Source organism: Callithrix jacchus, chromosome 12, assembly GCF_049354715.1.
Source record: "Callithrix jacchus isolate 240 chromosome 12, calJac240_pri, whole genome shotgun sequence".
Classification (NCBI taxonomy): Eukaryota; Metazoa; Chordata; class Mammalia; order Primates; family Cebidae; genus Callithrix; species Callithrix jacchus.
In genome coordinates, this window is record NC_133513.1 from 89,760,178 (window position 1) to 89,776,500 (window position 16,323).

Below are 16,323 nucleotides of genomic sequence, written 5' to 3' on the forward strand. Positions count from 1 at the left end.
TTGCTCTATTTGGAATGGTCTGTTTTTGTTGAATTGAGGAAGATGTGGCTTAATGTGGTTCCAAAACGAGAGACTAGAAAGTAAAGCAACATGGTTTGAATTAAACTTCCAGTGAAGTTGAAATTCATAATTTTAAACTCTATGTGTGTGTGCGCGTGCACGTGCACACATATCTTGTGGCTATTTATTGAGCAAGCCATTTAATAGGAACTTTTGAAGAATAAAAAGAAAAGTTACAATTTTTTTTTTTCGGTTTACGATAAGGAAGAGAGTCATTCTATGCTTGGTAGTTGTATACAGTATATTCTTGTGATATGATTGAGAGTTTTCCTTTGCTATATGAGGGAAAAATATATGATTTTTTTTAAGAGATAGGGTCTCACTGTGTTGTCCAGGCTGAACTTGAACTACTCTAGGGCTTAAGTGATCCTGCTTCTTTAGCCCTCCAAGTAGCTGGGACTACAGATGCACATCTCCACACTGGCTTCTGTGAATATTTTTAGAAGAAAATACAGATAGAGAAAGTCATGAAATGAAGCATTTGAAGCAACTGTTTTACTGTTTGTAGTTCTACAGTTTTTAGTTGGTTTTCTAAATAAAAATAATATTTCCATTTGACAACTCAGCTGGTTCTGGGAAAGCTGTTTTTCTCCATTGGATACTACACCGCCTTTCTTTGGCATTTATTATTTTCAGAGAAGTCATACATTTGTAATAGGAAAAGAGAAAGCCTATGTCATGTGAATTTTCAGATAGACAGTATTTCTTTAGTTGTGTTAGACTTAAAGTGTTTATATTGGAACTCTGTAGTCATTTGGAGCATCTTATCTGAGAAGGACTAGAATCTAGAAACTAAATCTTTTTATTTTTTATTTTTTGGAAATGATATTCACTGGATTGAGACTTGCATTTTAAGGCTAGCTTCAGATTCTAAAGAAGGAACTATCTGGAGAGTGTGGTAATAGCCAGTAGGTGGTAGCATAGGTGGTAGGTATTGGAATCTTGAGTTTGAGGTTGGCATGGTTAAATAATCTAGGTAATATTTGGAAAAGCAGTTAGAAATATTGATTCGATATTTGGAAAACAGTTATGCGTATCTTTTAGCTAGTTGGATTTTCATTAAATAATCTAGAATGGATAAAGCAAATAACCTTGTTTATATTTACTTTTAAAATATATATATAGGTGAAAAATATGAAGTAGCCTCTTTGGGAAATAGAACAGGGATTCTCTTAGAGATAAGTATAAATGTTTGAACTACACTTCAGGATCCTGCAGAAGTTAGAGAAAATAATTTGAAAGGAAAGGCAACTAATACATTCTGAGCATCTGTTATGTGCCAGTTACTTTTACATGTTTCTTTTTTTTTTTTGACAGCGTCTTGGTCTTTCACCCAGGCTGGAGAGCAGTGGCCTGATCTTGGCTCACTGCAGCCTCCGCCTCTTGGATTTAAACAATTCTCATCCCCCAGCCTCCCGAGCAGCTGGAACTACAGGCGTGCACCACCACTTCCAGCCACATGCTCCCATTTAATCTTCAAAACAATCCTAATTTAAAAAGAAAGAAATGGAAAGGATCAGAGACATTAAGTTATGGGCAAAATCACACAGCTGGCATTTGATCCATCCAAAAATTTGATGTTTTTAGAATATACACATTTTGATAACAATAGGAGCAGGAGCATGGAAAGTAGAGAGCAAGAATTAAGTAGCCCTTGGAATTCAGTTGGAAAAAGGGAAAGAATCCTCAGTTGGAAATTTCTCCAACTCTGAAGTTGGAAAGAGGGAAAGCGTATTTGAAATGACCAATCCTAACTGTGTTAGGAATCTGTTAGTGACTGACTGCCTCAGTTACCTACTTACTGCCTCAGTTACCTACTTCTTTCCTTTCTCCCTTTTTCTGTTTTATGGACATAAAGTAGGCACTCTAAAATATTTATTTAAAGAGTGACTAAGAAGTCAGGAGGCTTAATAAACTTGGAAAATTATAATAATTAATAGCTGTTTTTAGTATTTGCATGTGCCGACCATATATACACAGTTCTCTGTGTACCACTTATTCATGAGACTTTTCTTTAACCTTTTTTTAAGCTTCAAATTTTAAAATTAATTTTAGCCTTATGAAACAGTTGCAAAAATTGTAAAAGGGATTCCCATATATCCTTTAGCCAGATTTCCCAAATGTTAGCATGTTATATAACCATGGTATAATTATAAATTCAGGAAATTCAGTGATATAATAGTATAGTCTGCAAACCTTTGCGAATTTGCCATTTATTTCAGTAGTGTCTTTTATCTCGTCCAAGATCCTGTCCAGGATTACAGTCTGACTGATGTATCATTTTAAGTGCACCATATCAGAAAGCACATGGTGATGTATACTTTCATCACTTGGTTAAGGTGCTGTCTGCCTCTTTTCTCTCAGATTTCTTTCTTCTTTTTTTTTTCCTTTTTGTAGTTAATGGATTTCTTGTAGGGGGAGGTACTTTGAGATTTTGTAAATATCCTCTTTTTAAAAATTATGTGTTTTTGATCATAAACTAAGTTTACCATCCACTGATGAATATTGCCTGAAAAAAATATTACTGTGATGTTAACCAGATGATTTTCTGTTTCCATTATTCCGCCTTTATGAGTTGGAATTCTAGTGTAAGAAAGAACTTCTCTTTCTCCCCATTTATGTTGTTGTTTTAATGTATCAGTGTGAACTGGAATTCTTATTCTGTGGATTATAATTCATTATAGTCCTTGTTTACTTTGCAGTTCACATTATCCAAGGCCATTTAGAGCCATTTGAAATTGGCTCTTGCGTCCTTTTTGACATCTTTCTTCCCTGTTTTTTTTTTTTTCAGGCACTTTGTTTTACTTTTTGGCATGAAAAGATATTCCAGTCTTAACATGTACTATCCCTGTCCCAGCCCTGCCTTTCTCCAAAGAGCTCTAGTTACTTTTAGTCAGAGAATTAAGAATCCAAAGTGTGAGCACTAGGTGTACTCTTAGTACTAGAGTGTCATTGCTTTGAAACTGTATGTTTACTAAAGTACATGTGTATCTATGTTATTTTATATATCACTGAAAAACCATCTGATGAGATTTTTTTTATTACAGTTGTGTTGATAGTATCAAGAGCTAATGTAGTAGTAGTGAGAGAGTGGCAGAGAGATGGGAAGGATAAGAAATTACTTTTAGTAGTTAACTCCTAAAAATGGACTGCTTCAGTGATGAGTCTCTTCTTGTGTATGGCTGAGATAGAGATCGCTGTTGTAAAGTACAGATAGCATGACAATTTATTAAGGATGACGGGAGAGTAGGATGTTATATCAAAATATAAAATTAGTTTATGAATTTATGTTAAGACTAAAGTAAATTTAGTATTTTTTATTGGCATATTAGAAGAATGTTCTAAGAAGTTAGAACTTGAGGCTGAGTGCAGTGGCTCACGCCTATAATCCTGGAACCTTGGGAAGCTTCAGGTGGGCAGATGACTTGAGGCCAGGAACTTGAGACCAGCGTGGCCAACATGGCAAAACCCCATCTCTACTGAAAATATAAAAAATTTAACTGACTGTGGTGGCCCATGCCTATAATTCCAGCTACTTGGGAGGCACAGCAATTGTTTCAAGCCAGGAGGTAGAGGTCACAGTGAGCCAAGATCGTTACTGGGTGACACAACAAGACTGTCTGCAAAAGAAAGTTAGAACTTGATCTGTGTTTTTGAAGAACATCTAAGTCTGGATAAGCGGAGATGAGAAGGCACATCCTGGGTGGAACAGGGCATTTATTTTTGGAAGTTACCAGTGATATGGTTGGAGCCAGATTATGGATACCTTTCAATGCCCAGCTAGCTCAGGAGTCATGTAACTAAATCTTTTTCACTGTATCAGAAATATTTTGCTGAATATTTTATAGTTTCTTCCGATTCATGAATATGCATTATTTGGTTATATCCCTTTAACATTTTAGTTTTTATTGCTATTTTATTTATTTATTTATTTGAGATGGAGTCTTGTTCTTATTGCTTAGGTCAGAGTGCAGTGGCATGATCTCAGCTCACTGCAGCCTCTACCTCCCAGATGCAAGCAATTATTCTGCCTCAGTCTCCTGAGTAGCTAGGATTACAGGTATGCGCCACCATGCCTGGCTAATGTTGTATTTTCAGTAGAGACAGGGTTTCACCATGTTGGCCATGCTGGTCTCAAACTCCTGACCTCAGGTGATCCACCCCGCTTGGCCTCCCAAAGTGCTGAGATTACAGGTGTGAGCCACCGCTTCAGGCCTTTGTTGCTATTTTAGTACATTGATAGTTTTTTTTTTCCTCCTCCAAGCCAAACTGTATCCAGCTTTATTAAAGATACTTTTGATAAACAATCATGATATTTCAGGCAGGACATGGGCAGACTGTCGTTAACAGTATAGAACAACTTTCAGACTCCCTTATTCAGTGGACAGAAATCAGAAAGCCGCTGTAAAACCGAATGAAGTCTTCATCTGATGCTTTGAACAGGGGAAGTTTAGAGTGAGGGTTGACATTTGACATTCAGCATATTGTTTAACAACTGTTCAAGAGCTGCCCCTGACTTTCAGGAATTGACATGAAAATGACAGTATTTATCTGAAGATCCACAATCTAGAAATGGAACCACTGCTCTTTTGAGGGCTGCCATCTCAGTGGTATCACTGGTAAGTTCAGATTGCCTGACACACTGGTAACCATTTATTGGGGCCGAGGTCCCAACAGATGTTTGGATTTAAGGGAGTTAAATCGATGCCAAAAGGTGGAAAGGGAGAAGAGGACATAAAAACACATTTGTTTTTCCATACCACAAGGCTTTTGTGTCATGCTGGCCATGTGTGTCAAAGTCAAGAAATCCCACCTCCTGGGAGCCAAGAGGAAGTCTCTAAACTAAAAGGGAAAGGTGTTTTCCCCCACATCAGTCCAGCTTTGGAGACATTCTGTGCCCCTTCCCCAAAAAGCAACAGTGATGTATTCTGTATGCTCACAGCATAGCTTAAAAAAAAAAAAAAGGAAAATAAAATTCTGCATTTTTATGAAACTTGGTGAAAAATAGTATTTCAGACTATACAGTCAGCAAGAGTACACAGTTATCAAAACTGCACACACTTCACACAGCATCTGCACCACCTTCAGTTTTCTGTGCCTGGTCTGATTTTCATCTCCATTTTCTGCAGAGTTATTCCCCTCCTTGGCAGCATCAGCTTTTTCCTTTTTCCCTTTGGATACCTTCTCTCCCTCCTTTACAGGGCCCCTTGGAGGCTTGGGCTCTAGCTTTGGAGGAGCAGGGTTAGCAGACAACCCACAGATCTCTGTGGTTCTTCCTTCACTTTGGCATTGTCTCCTTTAGCGTCCCCTTCAGCCTTTCTCCAGGCATACTGGCGGTGTTAGCGGCAGGATGTCGGTGCTTGGCACAGGGTACAGTGATACCCGGCCTTTCGTAGTCTAGGAGTCATTCTCACCTCGTCTTCACCCTGCTCCCATTGAAAGTTTATATTAAGAGCAAATGATAAATCTAGTTGTTACCTTTTTATTGTATTCTTCAACATGTATTCATGTTGAATATATTACTTTGGGCTTATTCAACCATTCTTGATGTGATTTTCCTGTCATCTTACACCAGAATACCACAAATCAGTAAGTATTTATAATACCTATTATATAAAAAGAACTATGGAGGAAAAAATATTAATATAGCTTCCATTAGGAGTGAGAAAGAAACACATGAGCTACTTAAAGGTTACACATATATATACACACATATATATAAAGGAGAGATTATATATATAAAATACATGTATTACACACACACACACACACACACACACACACACACATACACACATACATTTTGAGACAGAGTCTTACTCTGTTGCCCAGGCTGGAATGCAGTGCTGTGATCTTAGCTCACTGCAACCCTCCACTCCTAGGTTCAAGCAATTCTTGTGCCTCAGCCTCCTGAGTAGTTGGGACTGCGGGTATGAACCACCTCACCCGGCTAATTTTTGTATTTGTAGTAGAGATGGGGTTTTACCATGTTGGCCAGGCTGGTCTTGAATCTCCTGACCTCAAGTGATCTGATCATTGGCTTCCCAAAGTGCTGGGATTACAGGGTTGAGCCACTGCGCCCAGCCTATATATGAGATTTAAATAGAATGCAAAGTTAAACAGATGTGACAAATCAATACGTGTTAATTAGGTGCTCAGTTAATTGTACAAATCTAAATTGCTGGGGCTTACCTTGTCATATTTCCAGAGACGTCTGGTATAGATTATTTAGAAAAATTCAAGAAAACTACTTGATGTGAATTAATGCTCAGTAGGAGATTCCATTAAATATCAAAGAGTTTATTTATTTATTTTTGTCTTCTGACTTGTGGCGTTGTTTGCAAAACAGGCTAGGGGAAACCATTAATTGGTGACTGCTCTGTTCAATTTTATGTGGTCTTAGTCAACGAATAGACTAATCATTTGGCACGTTTATTAAATGTCTGGTTCTGTGTTTGGCCAGAGAGGATAACAAAGAATTAAAAGACCTGGTCCCCACTTGGTTGTAGAATATCGAGGAAACTGTGGGTGACAAAAGCAATTAGACTTGTAATCTATAAGGAGATTTAAATCATCCATCCTGTGTACCCAGAACCTGAGTTCCCAGTAGGCAGGGAACGTTGAATGTAAAATCCCATTCTCATTCCCATATGTAGTAATTTAGAGATGGTGGCTAATAAATGAAAATGTAAGTACTGTAGCAGTTTGAGAGATGCAGTAGATGACACTGGAGTTACTTAATCTAGAAGATGTTCACTGAACCTTAAAAGGATCTTTGTGTATTTTAGAGTGGTTGGTTTGGTAATTGTGTTTAGGATTTACAGTGAGAAAATTATGGGAGGGTCTTAAAATAATTCAGAAAATGAAACTAAACTAGAGTAATGGCTGTGAAGATGCGTAAGGAAGCGATGTGCTGAAATAAATTGTCAAAGCTTAGTGATTATGTAAATATATAAATAAGGGAGAAGGAAGTGATACTGACATTAGGCTTCCACCCCAGATGGCTTGGCATGGTGAATTAAAAGTCAGTTAGAAGTCAAGAACAGAGAAGGGGAAGTTGTGGTGCAGTGGCCATTTTTATGAGGAGAATAATGGAGTTAGCTCAAAGCATTTTGAGGTGAGAGTGAACATTTAAAGTGTCAGTAGACAGTTGTGGGAAATGAGTTGAAATAAAAGGTCTGAGGTGAAAATATACTGGAGAGGGTTTCTGAAAACATGTGATTGGATTATTTGAACAAAGTTTTTGAGGAGGAAAGCACAAAATACTGAGTTTTATAAAACACCTTCATTTTAAGAAGTAAGAAGAATCAGATTAAAAAGAAGATAGAGTCATAAAATAAATGAGTTACCCATTTTGCATTCAGTTATTTTCCTGGCCCCATACTCTATAATGACTAGGGGGATGGGTTGTCATGTTTGTCAAACTAACATGGACTCCTGTACCATTTCCCAGAATGGACCTCAGATGGGTTGAGCAAGTACCCTCAAAACATACTACAGTGGGCTTTCAGAGAATAGGTTCTCAAGAATTCTGGTTGTAGAGGACAGACAATAAGTCTGACAGCATTAATGAGTATGTGGGTGTTGGTGGGAGTTAAGAAATGCATCTACACTACTAGCTTGAAAAGTTGTCAGTGAAAGGAATGATGATGAAAACAGGACCATAGAAAAATAGGCAGAGGATTTAAGTAAAGATTTTGGGAGCCAAAGGGGGAAGCTTAAATACTATACTCAGGAAGAAATTTAAACTGTTAAAAGGAGGAAATGGTTGGAAAAGGCAAGATTGTAAGAGAACCAACAAGTTATTAGTTACTGAACATTGATAGGACATTCCTACTGAAATTAGAATACAGTCAGTATAACTTCAGGAGTTACAATTGGTAGGAATTAAATGAGGCGTGATGCCTGAGTGTGAGAACTGTGTTCAACTGACTTTGCCCTCACAGAGATAGCAGTGACTAGTGAGAAACTCTTAAGATAATGAAGGCAGTGTATAACACAAGAATAAGGTGGAATAGACTGAGGTAATTGTACTCCTCATCTGCAGTGCTGCTCAAAGTTTTCTAGTTACAGCAGCAACATGAAAGGAAAAGATTCAAGTAACATAAGATTTCTTTAGCCAGCAGTACATTTTTAAGTATAAAAAATACTGGTCTAGATATTAAACAAAATCTTATTTTTTGTATTTTACATTTTGTCAGTGTAAAAACCACGAGGCATTTGGAATGTGTACACATTGAGGTACCTTTTTAACTCTAAAATTCTGTGATTCTCTTTTTTCAGTAGCTTGCTTAAGGAGATTCTTAGAATTAATCAGTGACCTAAGTTTAGAATATGCCTACTTATATATACAGATTTGGGCTAGAGTTATATAGAGCCTCAATGTTTGATTTGAATGTCTTAATAGAGTCAGTATTTTCTTTCTTTCTGCCCATGAGTGTAGGTCTTATTTTTTTCTTTCCTTTCTTATGAACTGGTATTTGCATGTTAGACTTTCTTTGTTCTTTCCCCTCCATTATGAGAGCTTGTATTTATTCTGTTTCTCTTTTCTTCCCTCCTCTCCCCGTTTATTAGGTCTCCATCTTTTTTGAAATTATTTGCATTTTCTTCATGGATTGTACCTTTTTATTTTTTTTAAATTACAGTAAACATACATAACATTTACTATCTTAACTATATTTAAATATGTAAGATCAGCAGTTAAGTACTTGCATTGTTGTGCAGTTAGTCTCCAGAACTTATTCATCTTATAAAATGGAAACTCTTTGTCCATTAAATAGTATCTGTCCCATTTCCTCCTCCCTTTAGCCCCTGGCAAACACTAGTTTACGTTTTGCCTCAATGAGTTTGCTTATTCTAGATACCTCCATATAAGTAGAATCATAGAGTATTTGTCACTTCGTGACTGGCTTGTTTTGCCTAAGATAATGTCCTTTGTTTTTTCATATTGTTGTATGTGTTAAAATTCCTTCCTTTTTAAACCAGAACAATATTCCACTTACGTATGTATCACATTTTGTTCATCCATCCATCAGTGAATCCTTGGGTTGCTTTCACCTCTTAGCTGTTTTAAATAATTCTGCTATGAGCATGGGTTTACAAATACCTCTTTTTGAGATCCTGCTTTTAATTATATATATATATACACACACACACACACACACACACACACACACCCCTAGAAATGGAATTGTTGGATCATATGGTAATTCTGTTTTTAAGTTTTTGAGGAACTACCAGACTTCCCCACATCGGCTGCACCATTTTACATTGCTACCAGCAGGGCTAAAGGGTTCCAGTTTTTCCACATTGTTGCCCTCATTTGTTATCTTCTGTGGGTGTTTTTTGTTGTTGTTGTCTGTTTTGTTTTTTTAACAAATAAGATTTTTTATTTGCCATTTTTATAAGTCTGAGCTTTAAACAGATTCTTGGACTAGTGGTTCATATCCATCAGCTCGTTCAACTTGAGCACCTGTCTCATCCCCGGTGGCTTTTCCAGAACTACTGCCTTCACCATGAAGCTCCGTGAGTTTTCCCAATTCAAACTTGGGCTTCTTCAGCATTTTTACTTTTCTAACGAAGACATCATGGAGAGAATAAATAGATTGGCAAGCTTTTTCTATGTCTTTACCAATGCTGTCTGGAATTAATTTATTGACCACTTCCTTCAAGTCATTTGTCTGCACCTCTAGGGTCATGATTTCCATCATCATCTTCTGGATTTGGCGGACCTGTTGGTGCTGAGCATAAGAGGTCTTTCATATCTGATTGTTGCATTTTTTAGTAAAACCAAAACAGAACAGACGAAGCCAGTAACCATCGGTAGTCTTGACATCAACGTGAGCTTCAGTCATTGTCTGCCATTTTTTGACCATGGAACACATTTTGTCATGGGTAAGATCCTTGCCATGGAAGTTAGGCAGTTTTTGCCCTGAACATCTTCAGTAATCAGCTTGAATTTCCTAAATGCAACTTCATCATTCTGCAAATCAGCAAGACTAACTTCAAACACTCGACCCTTGAGGCCATCAGATGCAATTTTGGTTCCTTGGGTCCTAGTGACTAGCATCTTTCCAGTATTTCTTACATTGAACATAGCGGGTGCTTTCACATCATACCAATCTTTCTTAGAAAATGGATCAACCACTTTCTTCTTGGCTCCCTTTTTGCCACCTTTCATAAGGCGCTTGTTCTTGCCAGCCGCTATGGTGTTGCTCAGAGAGCCAAAAGACCGTTTTTCTTTTTTTCAATAGTAGCCATGCTAATGAACGTGAAGTAATATCTCATTGTGATTTTGGTTTGCATTTTCCTAGTGATTCGTAGCGTTGAACAGCTTTTTGGCCATTTGTATATCATATTTAGAAAAATGTCTGTTCAAGTCCTTTGCCTATTTTTGAATTAGGTTGTTTGTTATTAAATTATAGTTCTGCATGCGTGCATGTATGCATACATATGTGTGTGTGTGTGTATTTGTTGTTTTGGGCAGGGAGAGGGAAGTAGGCGGGGGATCAGGGGTGGCGGTGCAGGAGACAGGATGCTACTCTGTTGCCCAGGCTGGAGTACAGTGGTGCAGACACTGCTCACTGCAGCCTTGACCTCCCGGGCACATGTAATCCTCCTGCTTTAGCCTCCCAAGCACCTAGGACCACAGGCACTCACCACCATACCTGGTTAATTTTTAAATTTTTTGTGGAGTAGGGACTTTGTCATGTTGCCCAGGGTGGTCTTGGACTCCTAGACTCAAGAACTCCTAGAATCCTAGAACTCCTAGGCTCAAGCTGTCCCTTTTTGGCCTCCCAGGGTTCTGGGATTACAGGTGTGAGCCACCTCCCCCAGCCTATATATTCTTAATATTAACCTCATATCAGATATACAATTTGCAGATTATCTCCCATTTTATAATTTGTTTTTTTCACTCTCTTGTGTTCTTTGATGTACCAAGTTTTAAATTTTGATTTAGTTTCATTTTATCTATTTTTACTTTTGTTGTCTGTTCTTTTAGAGTTGTATCCAGAAAATCATTGCCAGATCCAGTGTTATGAAGCTTTTGCCCTGTTTTCTTCTAAAAGTTTTATAGTTGTAGCTCTTACAGTTAGGTCTTCAGTCTATTTCGAGTAAATTTTTATATACAGTATAAGGCAAGGATCCAGCTTCATTCTTTAATTTTTTGGAGGCAGAGTCTCACTGTTATCTCCCAGGCTGGAGTGCAGTGGCACAGTCTCAGCTCTCTGCAGCCTCTGCATCCTGGAGTCAAGCAATTCTCGTGCCTCAGCCACCGAGTAGCTGGGATTACAGGTACATACCATCACGCCTGGCTAATTTTTTTGTATTTTCAGTAAAGATAGGGGTTTACCATGCTGGCCAGGCTGGTCTCGAACTCCTGGCTTCAAGTGATCCTCCTACCGTGGCCTCCCAAAGTGCTGGGATTATAGGTGTGAGCCACAGCACCCAGCCTAGTAGTATGTGGATGCCCATGTTTCCCAACACCAGTTGTTGAGAAGAGTTGTTTCTCCCATTGAGTGGTGTTAATATCCTTGTAGAAAATCATCTGACCACATCTAAGTGTTTATTTCTGGACTGTTTCATTAGTTCATGTGTCTCTCTTAATATCAGTACCAAATTCTGGGAGGGATTACTGTAGCTTTGTAATCAGTTTTGAAATCAAGAGGTGTGTAACCTCCAAATGTTCTTTTTTTTTTTCAGTATTGTTTTGGCAGTTGGAGTGTCTTGAAACTTCAGGGTGGATTTTATTTCCCCTGCAAAAAACACCATTCAGATTTTGATAAGGATTGCATTAAATGTATAGATCATTTTGTATTATATCAGCTAACAGTATTACATCTTTCCCTTTTGATTTCTTAGATATTTTTTAAAATGAAATTTTCTAATTCTTTTTTTTTAAATTCAAAATCAACTACTATATATTTCATTCTTACTACATGAGAAGCATGGCATGAAGATGCTACAAGGGAAAGAAAGAAGTTTTAGCCACAAATATTATTTTCAAGGAATTTACAGTCTGGTGGAGGAGATTAGAAATAGAAGTAAATAGAACACAAGTTAAAGACTGTTGCTATCAGAATAGTAGAAAGTCACACAGGAATTTAGAAAACAGCAAAGTTACTCTCAGCCAGGCTTTATAATGTGATTGCCTCAAATATGCAGTTAATATTCTTGCAGTTGTAGTAGGCTTAGTCACAGTCATTATGAAGAGTGGATTGAAATTCAGGGAGCTTTCTGATTGAGATTGGGCTGTGGTTGAGTACTGGGAGTAGTATAAACTTTGAGCCAGGCACAGTGGCTCACACCTGTAATCCCAGAACTTGGAGAAGCCGAGGTGGGCAGATCATGAGGCCAGGAGATGAAGACCATCCTGGCTAACACAGTGAAACCCTGTCTCTACTCAAAATACAAAAAATTACCTGGGCGTGGTGGCATGCACCTGTAGTCCCAGCTACTTGGGAAGCTGAGGAAGGAGAATTACTTGAACCTGGGAGGCAGAGGTTGCAGTGAACCAAGATCATACCACTGCACTCCAGCCTGGGCAGCAGAGCAAGACTCTGTCTCAAACAAACAAACAAATAAACAAAAAAAGAACTTTGTATTTCCAGCCAATGGAGGCATAAAGAAACCCTTCCTATTGTCTGTAGGGATGGTCTGCTTTTGTCTTTTAATGTTTTTAATAACTATACATGTATAATGGAGAAAACTATCAACAGCAAATGCTGATGATAGATACTGGTGAATTAACTAATGTAATAATAGTCATTTGCTGCTTATTCTTTAGGCTTAATTTCCAGGAACAGTAATAATAATTAGATACATTGATGAGTCATTTATGGTAAGTTTGTACTTTTTTTTTTTTTGAGATCGAGTCTCACTCTGTCACCCAGGCCAAAGTACAGTGACAGGGTGTGATCTTGGCTCACTGCAACCTCCGCCTACCAGGTTCAAGTGATTCTCCTGCCGCAGACCCCGCCTGAGTAGCTGGGATTACAGGCATGTGTCACCACGCCTGGCTAATTTTTTTTTTTTTTTTTTTTTTTTTTTTTGAGACGGAGTTTCACTCTTGTTACCCAGGCTGGAGTGCAATGGCGCGATCTCGGCTCACTGCAATCTCCGCCTCCTGGGCGCAGGCAATTCTCCTGCCTCAGCCTCCTGAGTAGCTGGGATTACAGGCACGCGACACCATGCCCAGCTAATTTTTTGTATTTTTAGTAGAGACGGGGTTTCACGATGTTGACCAGGATGGCCTCGATCTGTTGACCTCGTGATCCACCCACCTCGGCCTCCCAAAGTGTACAGGCGTGAGCCACAGCGCCCGGCCATGGCTAATTTTTTGTACAGATGGGGTTTCACCGTGTTAGCCAGGATGGTCTTGATCTCCTGATCTCGTGATCCACCCGCCTCGGCCTCCCAAAGTGCTGCGATTACATGTGTGAGCCACCGTGCCTGGCCCAATTTGTACATTTTGAATACCATATTTAACTCTTGAAATGTGTCTAGCTTCAAACTTTTTGGTTTTCTATTCATTAACTTGATAGTCTGTTTAACAGTCAGTGGTAACATTGACATATGCCAAAGATTATATTAAGCACAATTCATACTTTGTGTATAAAGCAATAGTTTAAGCAAAGTAAGGTTTTCTGTTAGATAATTGACCTTAAAATGTAAGGACATTTAAATGGTGGAGACATTTCCCCTAAGACTTGTTGGCATTTAAAGTAATAAGATGTAAGAAAGTGGCATTTAAATCAATGAGTTGCATCATGTCAGCTCTTTTCAGCTCGTTGCCTGAAATGTCAGTAGCAGACATGACTGTAGCTATAGACCCATGATCTGTTTGGGGAGGCTTTGCTAACATAATTATTACAAAACCTGCATGTTTACACATGCTTTTAATTCCCAAATTTTCTATATCCTATAGTATGAATTTAAATTCATACTATATTATTTTTAATTCCCAAATTTTTTATATCTTTATAGTATGAAATTAAATTCATACTGCAATATTATCCAAATTTGGAGAATCCTATCACTGAGTTTAGATGGGTGATTTTAAAATGTCATCCTGTCGGTTTTGCATCACACTTCTGAAGTCTAGGCCATCCTACCCTTTCCTAATGTGAAACTGTTTGCATTCTGTCCTCTATTTCCTTTCTTGAGGTCTTACCTCTCAAATAGAAAATAAGAAACATTATGTAAGTAAGCAACCTCCTCTTCCACCACCTAAAACACATCTAAACTCACAAGGGGACAGTTATTAGAGTTACAAAAGAAACTTTAAGAAATGTTCATCTTTATTAAAATTTAATTGTATTAAATATTTATCACTGTAAGGACTAGATTCCATGCTGACATAATTTTGTGGCTTTGTTTATTCGGTGATATCTTTGCTGTTTCAGGGACCATTGGAGCTATTTCTGTCACAGTTCTTGGAGGAATCTTTAAGAGTTTCCAGAGGTCAGCAAACTAGGGCTTGCCACTAAATCTAGCCTACAGGCTGTTTTGTAATACCCACAAGCTAAAGAGTTGTTTAAAAAGAAAAAAAAAGAACAGAGTAAGCAACAGAGACTTATCTGGCCTGTAAAACCTTAAATATTTTCTCTCTAGCCCTTGACAGAAAATTGTATACCCTTTTTAATATCTTCACCAGGTTCTTGAGATATTAAGAGAAGTCTGAAAGTCATTAATTTCCATATCCTGCTTTTATTCTCTTTCTCGTCATCCTCAAGTCGGGTACCAGCTACCTGTAACACAATCAAATATAAGTTAATGGCAGGAGAGCTGGGATTATGGAGGAGAAGATGTAAGAGAAACAAAGGACATCTGGCTTGTGGGAGAAAAGTAAGGCTCAGTCTTTGTCTGCCTTTTATTTTGAGACAGTCTTACTTTGTTACCCAAGCTGGAGTGCAGTGGCACAGTCTGGGCTTGCTGCAGCTTCAACCTCCTGGGCTCAAGTCATCCTCTAGCTTCAGACCCACAAGTAGCTGGGACTACAGGCGAATGCCCCTTTGCCCAGCTAATTTTACATACATACATACATACATACATACATACATATATTTGTTTTTTTTCCTTTTTTTTTTTGTAGAGATGGGGTTTTGCCATGTTGCCCAGGCTGGTCCTGAAGTCCTGAATTCAAGCCATCCACCTGCCTTGGCCTCCCAGAGTGCTGGGATCACTACCATTACTGTGTAATAATCAGGCACGAGCCACTGCTCCCAGCTTTTTTCTTTATTTTTAATGACAATGAAGTTTTTTTTAAATAGCATAGAACATTTATTTTGTAGAATTTCCTTAATTTAGGTTTTTCTGTTGTTTATGATGTTTCTTTATGATTACGTTCATAATATTAAACAAGTGATTATTAAATAATTAAGTGATAGATCCTCCTTTATGTATCATATCATATGAAGCATACAGTGTCAGTTTAATCAGGTGCTGTTAACTTTGTTTTTACTTATTTTTACGTGTGTGTCTGTGTGTGTGTGTGTGTGTGTGTGTGTGAGAGAGAGAGAGAGGTGATGTTAACTTTGATGACTTGGTGAGCTGATGTCTACCAGGTTTCTCCACTGAAGTATTACTGTTTTCCTCTTTATAATAAGTTATGAGGGGATTTCAGTATCACTGATAGTTTCTTGCCTAAATCAGTTATTGTTCTGATAGATGGAAAATGGTAATTTTTTTAACCCCTTTATTCCTTCTGTTTTTTAGTTGGCTTTATACTTTGAGGAATACCTGTCCCTCTTCCTGTATCAGTTTGAAGTCAGGATTCTTATTCTGTGCAATAGGTTATCAGTTAGTGTTTCATATTTGGTCAGTGGAAGTCCCTTTCAGGCCACCTCCTGTGTCCTTTTGGCATGTCCCACTCTTTATGAGCATTTATTACATTCTGTTAGAAGATGGTCTAGGTTCATCTTGTCCTTTTTCTGCTCTAACAATGGAATCCTTTTTTCTAAAGAGATCTGGTTCCTTTGGTGAGGAGTTGTTGATACACATACCTCCTTTATTGCGCATCTGCATACAGCTTCATTCACATTAGCCTTCTTATCTTGATTTGTATTTTTTGGTAGTAGCAAAAATAGTGAAATGTCATTAACTCTTAGCCACTAACAGCATATTCTTTCAGAATACTGTGCAAAGAAGTTTATGGAAAGTTATATAGGTTTTCAACTTAAAAGTATGCTTGCTTTTTAGGAAAGATAGTCAAGTGAAGTTTGAAAATAATCACATATCTTTGTGACACTAAAATTGTAAGCT

At 37.9% G+C, this 16,323-nt stretch overlaps 1 protein-coding gene across 39 annotated transcripts in view; it reads left to right on the forward strand.

The window, feature by feature from the left end:
* Positions 1–16,323, forward strand: part of LCOR (ligand dependent nuclear receptor corepressor) — a 144,606-nt gene that overhangs the window by 72,441 nt on the left and 55,842 nt on the right. The gene's annotated exons all lie outside the window — the stretch shown is intronic.